Source organism: Salvia hispanica, chromosome 5 (genome assembly GCF_029641045.1).
Source record: "Salvia hispanica isolate PSC_SH4W2 chromosome 5, Shi_PSC_v1, whole genome shotgun sequence".
Lineage (NCBI taxonomy): Eukaryota > Viridiplantae > Streptophyta > Magnoliopsida > Lamiales > Lamiaceae > Salvia > Salvia hispanica.
The window spans coordinates 22,808,544-22,819,709 of record NC_142696.1 but is presented as its reverse complement, the minus strand read 5'-3'; positions in this window follow the sequence as shown (position 1 = coordinate 22,819,709).

The window sequence follows — 11,166 nt, the reverse complement described above, 5'->3', positions numbered from 1 at the left end:
TTTTGTCTGTTAAATGAAAAGAAAAATTATATTTTTATACTATATTAATTTTGAGATAGAACACCTTTATTGTCAAAGAAGAGAGACATGGAAAAAGCTGTGGAACCATGGATTCTTGTGGACAATGAAGAAGTGTGTGCAAACAATTTATGCATTTTGTCAATGAGACAATGAATTTGCTAATCGGAGAGAAACTTTGGAAGCTGGGATTTTGTGGTTAGTTCATTAGTTGTTGGTCCTAAGATAGAATGGGATGAATATATTTACTAATATTGAGAGTGGCAACAGTGTTCTGCCAATAGATATGTATTGCCATATTGATATTGGCATGCTTATATACATTGAATATGGTGAACCAATGCTGAAATATTTTTGAAGCACGGGAATAATAAAATTAAATAGATTGAACGAATATGAATAAATTGTTAAAAATAAATTAATGGAGTAAGAAAATTAATTTTGTTAAAATTTGCCAAAAGAGGAAATGACATACCTCTAATGGAAATGGCCATCAAAAAGATTCAATACTAAAATAGGTATGAAGTCAGAGAATTTGCAATGCGGCTCCTCGATCTGTTACATTCTGAGGAGGATGAGGCGGGAACATGATGCGTTTCATGCCATCCCCATATCTGTTCCTCAGACGAGTGATGGAGGGTTGTCCCTCCACACCCCCTAGTTTATCATTGGGAAGTTATAGTAAAATCAACTTGCGGACACGAAAGTAACCTTCGTATTATCCAATTTTAAAATTATATATGTATAATCAATTTTATCTATTCAAAGCTATTTTTATAATACAACTGTAATTACACAAAGTTTAGTGACAACATAAGTTATATTTTGTGATATAAAATCTTTCATATTACAGACATAAATAAATAGATTCCACAACTGAAAGTCTGAAACCAAATCAAGCTCCTCATATTTGGATCCTTTATCCTTATTACTCCAGTAAAATAACGATATATGACTAAATTATTATCCAATAAAATAAATACTGGAATCGAAATAATGCTACACTAAAATGTATTACCAGTTCATAAATCGATAAGAAAGCAGAGGAATGAGAAATTTAATCATAATCCGAAAACAAAATTCATAATAAACCAAATCTAAATTTAAAATTCAGTTCATAATTTCGGGTCAGATCACATTTTTCTAAAAAAATTCAATCAGATCAAATATATTTCCATTATTTTCTTAAAAATACGAACATTTGAAACGACATTAAATTTTAATTTTAATTTAATATTATAAAAGAAATATAAAAAAATATACTTATATAAAATGATTCTCATCTTATTAAGAGAAAAAAGTTTGTTAAAATAAAAAAATTCCATTTTTAAGAAATGAATTAAAAATGAAAGAGTTTTAATTTTTAAAAAATGAAGTGTTTATTAAATTTTTAAAAATCCGAAATCCAATATATATATATATATAGGGTCTTGTTAGGTTGAGATTATTTAGTTAAATTGAGAAATGAGATGCAATATGGGCCACTAATCCACAAACTAAACAAAATGTCAAAAAATACTACATTATGTCAACAAGGAGGTAAAATCGTAATTTCATTAATAAGAAAAATCGTAAAACACACAACTGATTTCAAATCAGTTTCTAAAAGTTTCTCTAAAATCTCGCTGATCTTCATACAATTCGAATCCCTTCAAATTCTGCAAAATCTCGCTGATATTCAAAATCTCGCTGCTCTAAATGACGAATGAAGAGGAAATCGGAAAGAATCGGTTGAAAAATCAATTGAAGCTAAGGAACAGAAGTCAAAATCGGCAATGCATGAAGCCACTTCTTCAGGTTAAGAAATTGATTCAAATTTTAAAGTATATTGCTTTGATTTTGGTGTTTTAATAAACATCTCGATTTTGTTTTTTATGAATTCGATACTTGCTGAATTTTTTTGTTGATTTGCGATTGTAGAATCGGAAAAGATGGCAATGAAAAATGCTGCTGTAAAAAAAAGGAAGAGAAGAAGCTTCACCTTCCAGTTAAGGATTTGTTTAAATTTTTAAGATTATTGACATTCTATATACTAGCTATTGACATAACTATAATAATATACTGTTGACAGTAATGACAGTAGTGTATGCTTGTTTGAATAGGTATTAACATATTGTATGCTTGTTAGAGTGACCGTAGAAAACATACAAATGTATGGCTGTAGTAGTATGTCAACAACTATAGACATAGGGTATGCTTGTTTCAATAGCTGTTAGGATGGCTGTAGAAAACATATGTATGGTTGTAGTAGTATGTCAATAGCTATTGACATATTCTAAGCTTGTTTAAATAATAGTTGACATAGTCATATTTATATAAACAGAGTATACTTGCCATAAACTTTATAAGATAATCAACAAGTTATGTCAACTTTAACTGTTGACATAATAGTAGTAATATAATTGTTCTAACTATATATGGAAAATACCTTTTAATGACAGAGCATACTTAATGCCTGAAATTCTGTTAATTGTGATTGGTATATCTAATGAAATAATTTTAGTAATATACACACACTTGATGTCAACAGAGTACACTTGTTATTGTCATGATACTTTGTATAATTGATATAGATTTATTATGTTTGATTTTAAACCAGAAAACAGAAGAACATCCAAGCGAAAAAGGAGTACCTCAGTATCTCAGAAAGAGTTAATTATTGTTAACAAAAAGCAAAAGAAAAGTGTAGAGGATGGAAAACAGGTTGTTATTGCTGAAAATCTATCTCAAAGACTTCTAGTGAAAAGAAAGCCGATGTATTTTGTTGATGCAATAAGCAGACTGAATGAGGAACAGATTAATTCTGTGAAGGAGATGGGTTTCGAGAGTGTCCTACATTTCAAGATTGATTACATTCCTAGCAGATTAGCATTAGTATTATTAAAATATTTTGAAGAGAATAAGTGCAAGATAAAGCTTAACAATGGTAAAAAAATTCATATCACTGAAGAGGATGTGGAGCTTGTATATTGATTCCCAAGAGGTGACATTACTTATTCTAGAGATAAGTGTAAAAGTAATGCAGCTTTCATGAGGAAGATAGCAAAGAAATGTCGTACGAAAAAAGAAAGTATGAACCATAACGATGTTTTAAAGGTTATGTTGAATTATCTTCAAGGAGGAAGGCAGTTTAAGACAATGTTTTTGTTATTGCTAGAATCAACATTGATTGAGCAATCAACATGTGGAATGGTAAAATCTAAGATTGGAGAGATAATTGATGATCTGGATAACGTGAGAAATGTAAATTGGTGTTCGTATGTAATATCTGTTCTCAAATTTGCAAAACAAAATTGGTCAATCACAGAGAAGAATGCATTTGCTGGACCACTTCCCTTCCTTATGGTATGTTTTACATTTTGCATTGTTGATTATTAACATTATTACATTAGGTTGTGCGTAGTTGATATAGCTCGTACTATAGTTGACATAAGCTGTATTAGTTATTTTAAGTGGCTTTTGTATTTAGTTGACACGACACAATAGTAATTGACATGCATTTTTTAACATATGCAGCTCTGCTACTTAGACAGAGTTATACAAGACAAGCGTCCTGTTCCTCGGACATTTCCATTAATGAAAAGATGGAAAAGTGAGCATCTTCAGGCTAGAGAAGATAGAGAGATTAGTGCAGGAGTTTTTGGTTTAGGAAATGTAAAGAAGAGATACATTCGAAATGAAGAGCAGCAGCAAGAGAATGAAGAACAAAGAGTTGATGTAGATGACAGTGGAGTGGGGTCTTCTTCTCAGAACATACTCCCATCAGATATGGTGAAAAATGTTTTAAAATATATCAATCAGATAAATGATGGAAGGACCAATCTTGTAAGAGTCCTCAAAGAAGCTTCTTCACAGATCAAGAATAATGATTTATTCGGATTTGTTTGTGACATTGCTAGAAGCGCAATTGGAAGCCAAAAATCTCCGGTTGTATCTGTGAGTGACATTTTCCTGCATTTGTCCCAGTCATTTCATATAGACGACAATGTTGTTGTTCATAACTGGAAAGCGGTATTTGACTCAATACGGAATGCTGAAAAAGAAAACGAAACACTTGAAGATTTGAATGAATTTTCAACTTTCAGATTGGGAGATTTCTTCGATAAAGTAAGCACATAATCAACCTATATTTAGATTAATACATCATTTTGTTGATACATTGTTGAACTAATTTTTGAACAGGCTGTAGAAGAAAGAAATAGAGAAAATTTACCTACATCACCAGTTGATAATCCTGAAGAGGTCAGACAAACTGTTGAAGAAGATGAACAAAGCAAGGAGAACATGATGTGTGATGGTGATAATGAATCAAACTCTCCTATCTTGACAACCGTATTAGGATCTCCACACACAACATCCCCATCTCTCCAACAACAAGAAGTCAATGCTTCAGAGCATGTCAACAATCAAGCATCAGTTTTAGGATCTGAGAACAGAGGAAGTGAGATGGAAATTCAAGTACAAGTTCAAGCTGATAGGGCATCACCAACTACTGAATATGCTGGACATGTCAATACTCAAGAATCAATTATGGAATCTGAGAACAGTGGAACTGAGTTGGAAATGCAAGAAGAAGTTGAACCTGATAGGGCATCACCAACAACTGAATCTCCTGAACAAGTCAATAATCAATCATCACTTATAGAATTTGAAAACAGGAGTAGTGAGTTGGAAATTCAAGCAGAAGATGAAGCTGATATAGAATTAAGAACACAAAATGCCTTGCATCTATTATCAAAAGCATGTACTGACTTTGAAATCAGCAACAATGAAGAAGCAATCAAGGCAACAAATGTTATTGTTGATATCATAAATGAACAGGTACAGTTTATAATAATTATATTAAACGCTTGAATATTTTTATATAATTTTATATTAGTTATTGACACTGTGGATATCATAGTTGACATAGATAAAAATATAATTGACATGGTATAGCATGGAGTTTCAGGAAGACAGGGAGGATGCAGCTGCATGCTCAATTGTTGAGTATATGATGAGAGAGGGTATTGAAACACTGGATGACACTCCTCCTGAATCCAACATACACATACAAGAACATAAAGGGAAAGAGAAGATGCATGAGGAAAAAGAAAAAACTCCTGAAAATCCGGAAAGAAGAATGATTGTTTATAAGGTAAAAAAATGAATGAATTATTGTTTACATTGCTTGTAATAGTTGTTAAAATGTAATTGACACGGTTATTGACACGATATGTAGTGCAGTTGACATGATATGTAGTGTAGTTGACATAATCATATTAGTTATTGAAACAGTTAGTGTAATATAGTTGACATGATTTGTAATTGCAACTAACATTAAATTCACTGACAACAGCATCTGAACCCTGTTCCGATATCTGAGATTCCACTGGCTGAAGCTAGAGAGAAACGGACTCGTGCTGAAATGCGTCCTAGCCCAGTGCTACGCTCACCATTTGAAATACGAGCCGTGCATATGAAAACAACCCTGAACCCAGACGAAAGAGATATGTACTACTACATAGTAGAAACTAAAGGAACAAATGAGTATGCATAATTTAATTCTTTGAATAATCTCTACAATCCTTTTATATTTACATGCAGTTGACATAATTTATGAATGATATTTAAATGTTGTCTGCACGCTTTCATTTCAGTGATTTATGTGTCTACACTAATGGCTTTGTTTGGGCAAGCAAAGGAGTGTTTTCATCTCTGAAACCCCATTCAGAAATCAGTACAGGTGTAATTGATGTATGGGCAGCACACCTGAACTACAAGGAAAGAGAAAGGGCAAAATCGTCACCTCCGCGCCTGTTTCTGACAACATCCTCATGCGCGAGTAATCTAAATTTCTGTGTCAACTATGTGGATGACAAATTTCACTAACAAAAAAATGTTAAATGCAGTATTTGAATATAACAAATCGGCAGCCTCATTGGGATCCATTACAATCCCAGAACAACTTTGTGTCGCGAATTCAACAGGAGATTAGAACAATAGAAGATTTCGATTGGAGAAAGATTGATTTGGTAACAAATTTATTTTTGTGCAAAGATCTCACAGTTTCACCTACATAGTTTTTGACAGGAGTTGCCAAATTCTTTTCTCTAATTTTATCTAACATACAATACAGGTATTCTTCCCTGTTTTTAAAAGTGGCTATTACTATCTTGTGGTATTCTGGATGAGGACGAACAAAATTGAGATAATTGATAGTGCCAAACCACCTAGAGACAAGAATCCCTTGGAAAAGTATAGCTTTGATGTTGCAATACTGGTATGCTTTTTTAAATATAGCTAACATTATGATTAGATTTTTGTTGACATAATTTATGTATCTTGCTAAAATGCTTTGTATGCAAATTTTAATTTAGTTGTTTATATATTTGCAGAAAGATATGTTTGAGGCATACTTTATAGAGAATAACATGACAGATCTATCACAAAATATAAAGAAGTCTCCTTACAAGGTTATTCCTTTAGATTGGGCCACAAGCACCAATAAAGAAGACAACGGTGTTTATACGATGAGACATATGGAGACATACTTTGGCAGGAAGGGAAGGGATTGGGATATTGGCTTTACTCCACGCGGCTTGAAGATTCTACAAGTACTCAGAGGAAGATATTGCGAAGCAATGCTTACATCAGAGAGCAACAAGAAGTGTATGGATATGATATGTCATGCTAACATCTGAATGAATGCAAACAAACAAAGATTATCTGCGTTACAGAACAAGTACAAGGAATGGTTTAGCCGTAGAACCAATAAGTAAACAGCTGTTTTATTTTGATTTGAACAAAGACTAGTTTGAATATTTGATGTTATCATGTTTTTTAGATGGATGTGTAAAACAATTATTATATATCGATTTGAACTACGCAGCCTGTAATAATATATCAACTATGAAATCAGTAAAGCAACTTCAATAGTAATGTCAACAACTTGAATTTTATGTCAACAGCTCAAAAACAATTGTTTTAACTAAAAAAAATATACAGCTATTTTTCTTCATTTTTTAATTTTAAATATGTACTGGCATCATTATCATAAGAAACATGTTAATAGTTTCCATATAAAAACTCAACAAATGTGAACAGCTTGTCAATAGGCTTCATATAAAATTTCAGATAACTCAATATGGATAGAGTTTTACAAGCCAAACGTTCAGTTCCTCGCACATTCCCATTAATGAAAGGCTGGACAAGCACACATCTCCAGGCTAGGGAAGATAAGGAGATAGATGTGGGAATATGTGGTAATGGACTTATCTTCAGAAGATATGTCCGTAATCTGGAGCAGGAGCAGGAGCAGGAGCCTCAACAACAGATTCCACACGTAGTTGACAGTGGGGTTGGGTCTTCCCAAAGCGTTGTCTCAAAAGATATCATGCAGAATGTAATGAAATACATTCTACTCATAAATTATGGGAAGACCAATCTAGTAAAAACCCTTGAAGAAGTTCCTACACACGTCAAAACTAATCATCTATTTGGATTAGTGTGTGATATTTCTAGATCTGCAATTGGAAGCCCAACAACTTCTGTTCAATCTGTGGAAGACAAGTGTGTAAAATTGGCAGAGTCATTTCTTCAAGACAAAAATGAGGCATTTGACAACTGTAAAACAATCTGTGAAGCACTAGTTACTGTTGAAAAGAAAAAGGAAGCACTTGAAGATTTTACTAAATTTCCAACTTTCAAATGGAGAGATTGCTATAACAAAGTAAGTAAATCATTTTGTTTACATACCTTTTCTCTAAGTTGAAATTAATTTAATATTAATTATAAATAACCCTTTCAATAGACTGCCGAAGAAGAAGTACGTGAAAAACAACAAAGTGAAGGACAAGAAGAACAAGAAGGATCAAAAGAGGACAACACATGTGGCATCAATAATGAATCAGCGTCTCCTATATCACCACTTGTACTAGAATCTGATAACAAGGGGAGTGAGACAGAAAATCAGAAAGATCTTGAACAGGTACAATTTACAATAACTATCTTAAACTATAAAGAAATTCTGCATATTATAGAAAAAAATATAATTAACATAACATAATGTGTTTCAATTGAAATAACAGGAAGATAAGGAGAACCAAGATGACACACATGGTGAACCGGACAGAGAAAATCCACTGGATAAAGAAGATAATATTGTTGAGGTAACTAAACTAAGATTAAACAGTATATTATTTTTATAAAATGAGTGAAGTGTTATTGACATGACTTGATAGTGTAGTTGATATAAGTTATAATAATTATTGACATGGCTTCTACGTGTAGTTGACATGGACCATTTTGTTTACATACATTTCTCAAAGTTGAAATTAATTTAATATTAATTATAAATTACTATTTCAATAAACTGCTGATGAAGAAGTACATGAAGAACAAGATAATGAAGAACAAGAAGAAGGAGAAGCATCAAAAGAGAAAACAACATGTGGCGTCAATAATGAATCAGTGTCTCCTTTATCAACACCTGTACTAGAATCTGATAACAAGGGGAGTGAGATAGAAAATCAGAAAAATCTTGTACAGGTACAATTTACAATAATTATCTTAAACTCTAAAGATATTCTGTATATTATAAATAAATATATAATTGACATAACGTAATATATTTCAGTTGAAACAACTTGAAGATAAGGAGAATGAAGATGACACACATGTTGAAACGGACAGAGAAAATCCACTGGATAAAGAAGACAATATTGTTGACGTAAGTATAACTAAAATCCATTATATTATTTTTATAAAATCAAAGAAATGTTGTTGACATGACTTGATAGTGTAGTTGATATGATTTATAATAATTATTGACATGGCTTTAACGTGTTGTTGACATAGCCTCTATGAGTAGTTAACATATTATGTACCATAGTTGACAAGAGAAAGAAACAGAATACATATCTCTACATCGCCAGTTTCTGATCCTAAAGGGATGAGCCAAATCTTGTCTTTTTTTATTTAGAATTAATTCAAATTAATTTAATATTAATTATAAATTACTAATTTAATAGGCTGTTGAAGAAAAAGAAGAAGAAAGAACAAAAGAAGACACAATGGGTGATAACAATAGTGAATCAACCTCTACTATTTCACCACCAGCTGCAAGTTCAATGGATGACGCACATGTTGAAATGAACAAAGCAAAACAACAGGAGAAAGGAAAAGAGAAAGAAGAGAATATTGTTAAAGTAAGTAATTGAAACTAAAATTAAATATTGTATTGTTTTTATGAAATGGCTTGAAAGTGTCAGTTAGTTATAATTGTTATTGACATGATTTGTACGTGTAGTTGACATGTCTTATAATTGTTGTTGACATGATTTGTATGTGTAGTTGACATGTCTTATTATTGTTGTTGACATGATTTGTATGTGTAGTTGACATGTCTTATAATTGTTGTTGACATGAATTTTATTTGCTGTTAACATGGATCTGTGTGTAGCAGACATAGCATACTGTAATTTATATAACTCATATGTGCGGTTGACACGATATGCACCATACTTGACATAATTATACTAGTTGTTGACATGGCTAGTATATATAGTTGACATGATTTTTTTATTGAAACTAACATGAATTTTATTTGCACTGACAGAAGACTGTTGTTCCATTCTCTGAGATTCCTCTGACAGAAGCTAGTATGAAAGAGTTTGATGATAAAACGCATTCCGACCCATTCCTAGGCTCTCCAGTTGACATTAGAGCTATAGATACAAAAACATACCTGGAATCTTATGAAAGAACTGTCTACTACTACATACTAGAAACAGAAGGAACAGATGAGTATGCATTATTTAATTATTTCATTGATCTAAAAAGTATTTTTAGTTTTCTATGTACTCCCTCCGTCCCGGCTAAGATGACACATTGCTTAGTCGGTACGGAGTTTTAGGAGTTATTGGTTAAAGTGTTTAATTGGAGAGAGAAGGTGGATGGAAGTATTAAAGTAGAGAGATAGAGAAAGATGAATATTTTAATATGAGTGAGAAAAAGTGGTTGAGTGTATTAATTGGAGAGAGAAAGTTACCAAAAAAGGAAATGTGTCATCTTAGTTGGGACAAACGAAAAAGGAAAACGTGTCATCTTAAGCGGGACGGAGGGAGTAGTAAACATAATTTATGAATATTGTTCATATGTCATTTGTATAACTTCATTTCAGAAATGCATGCGTTTATGAAGATGATTTTACTTGGGCGACCAAGGAATTGTTTTTATCACTGAAGCCCCATGTTGAAATTAATGTGGGTGTAATTAACGCGTGGGCTTCACACCTGAACAACAGAGAAAATGAAAGGCCAACAACATCACTTTCACGCTTTTTTATGAGTACATCTCCATGTGTAAGTAATCTTAAATTATATGTAAACTGTTTGAGTCAGATGTCACCCTAACCAAAAATGTTTATTGCAGAACTTCAATGTAACAAATCGGCAGGAAAATTGGGATGCTTCGACAGCCAAGAGAAATTTTATTTCTCAGATAGATAATGAGATTGAAAGAAGACCAGATTTCAACTGGAGAAAAATTGATTTGGTAATAAGATCTAAAAATGATATCTATGTTAGAATATGAACAAGTATTCTATGAATATAATTATATATTTCATGTCATACAGGTCTTCTTCCCAATTTGTGCAGATAACCATTACTACCTTGTAGTATATTGGATGAAGAAAAACATCATTGACATCATAGATAATATAAAGCCACATAAAGATACAGATCCGTTGAAGAATTATGACATTGATATTGCTTTACTGGTATGCTTTTATCTATGTTATAAACATATTCTCTTGAAATACTTTGCATGTGTAGTTTAATTTAGTTATTTATATATTTTGCAGAAAGATATGTTCGAAGCATACTTCATAGAGAAGAAATTGGTAGATCTTTCAGAAAATATAAACAAGTCTTCATTTAATTTTCTGAATTTAGAATGGGCCACAACCACAAACATAAAGGACTGTGGTGTCTATTTAATGAGGCACATGGAGACCTATGTTGGGAAAAAGGGCAATGATTGGGATATCGGCTTTTCTGCTCGTAGTCTGAAGATTATCCAAATACTCAGGGAAAGATATTGCTGCACGATGATTGCATCAATTTACAATAACCAGAGATCGGCAATGTTACAACTAGCTCATGA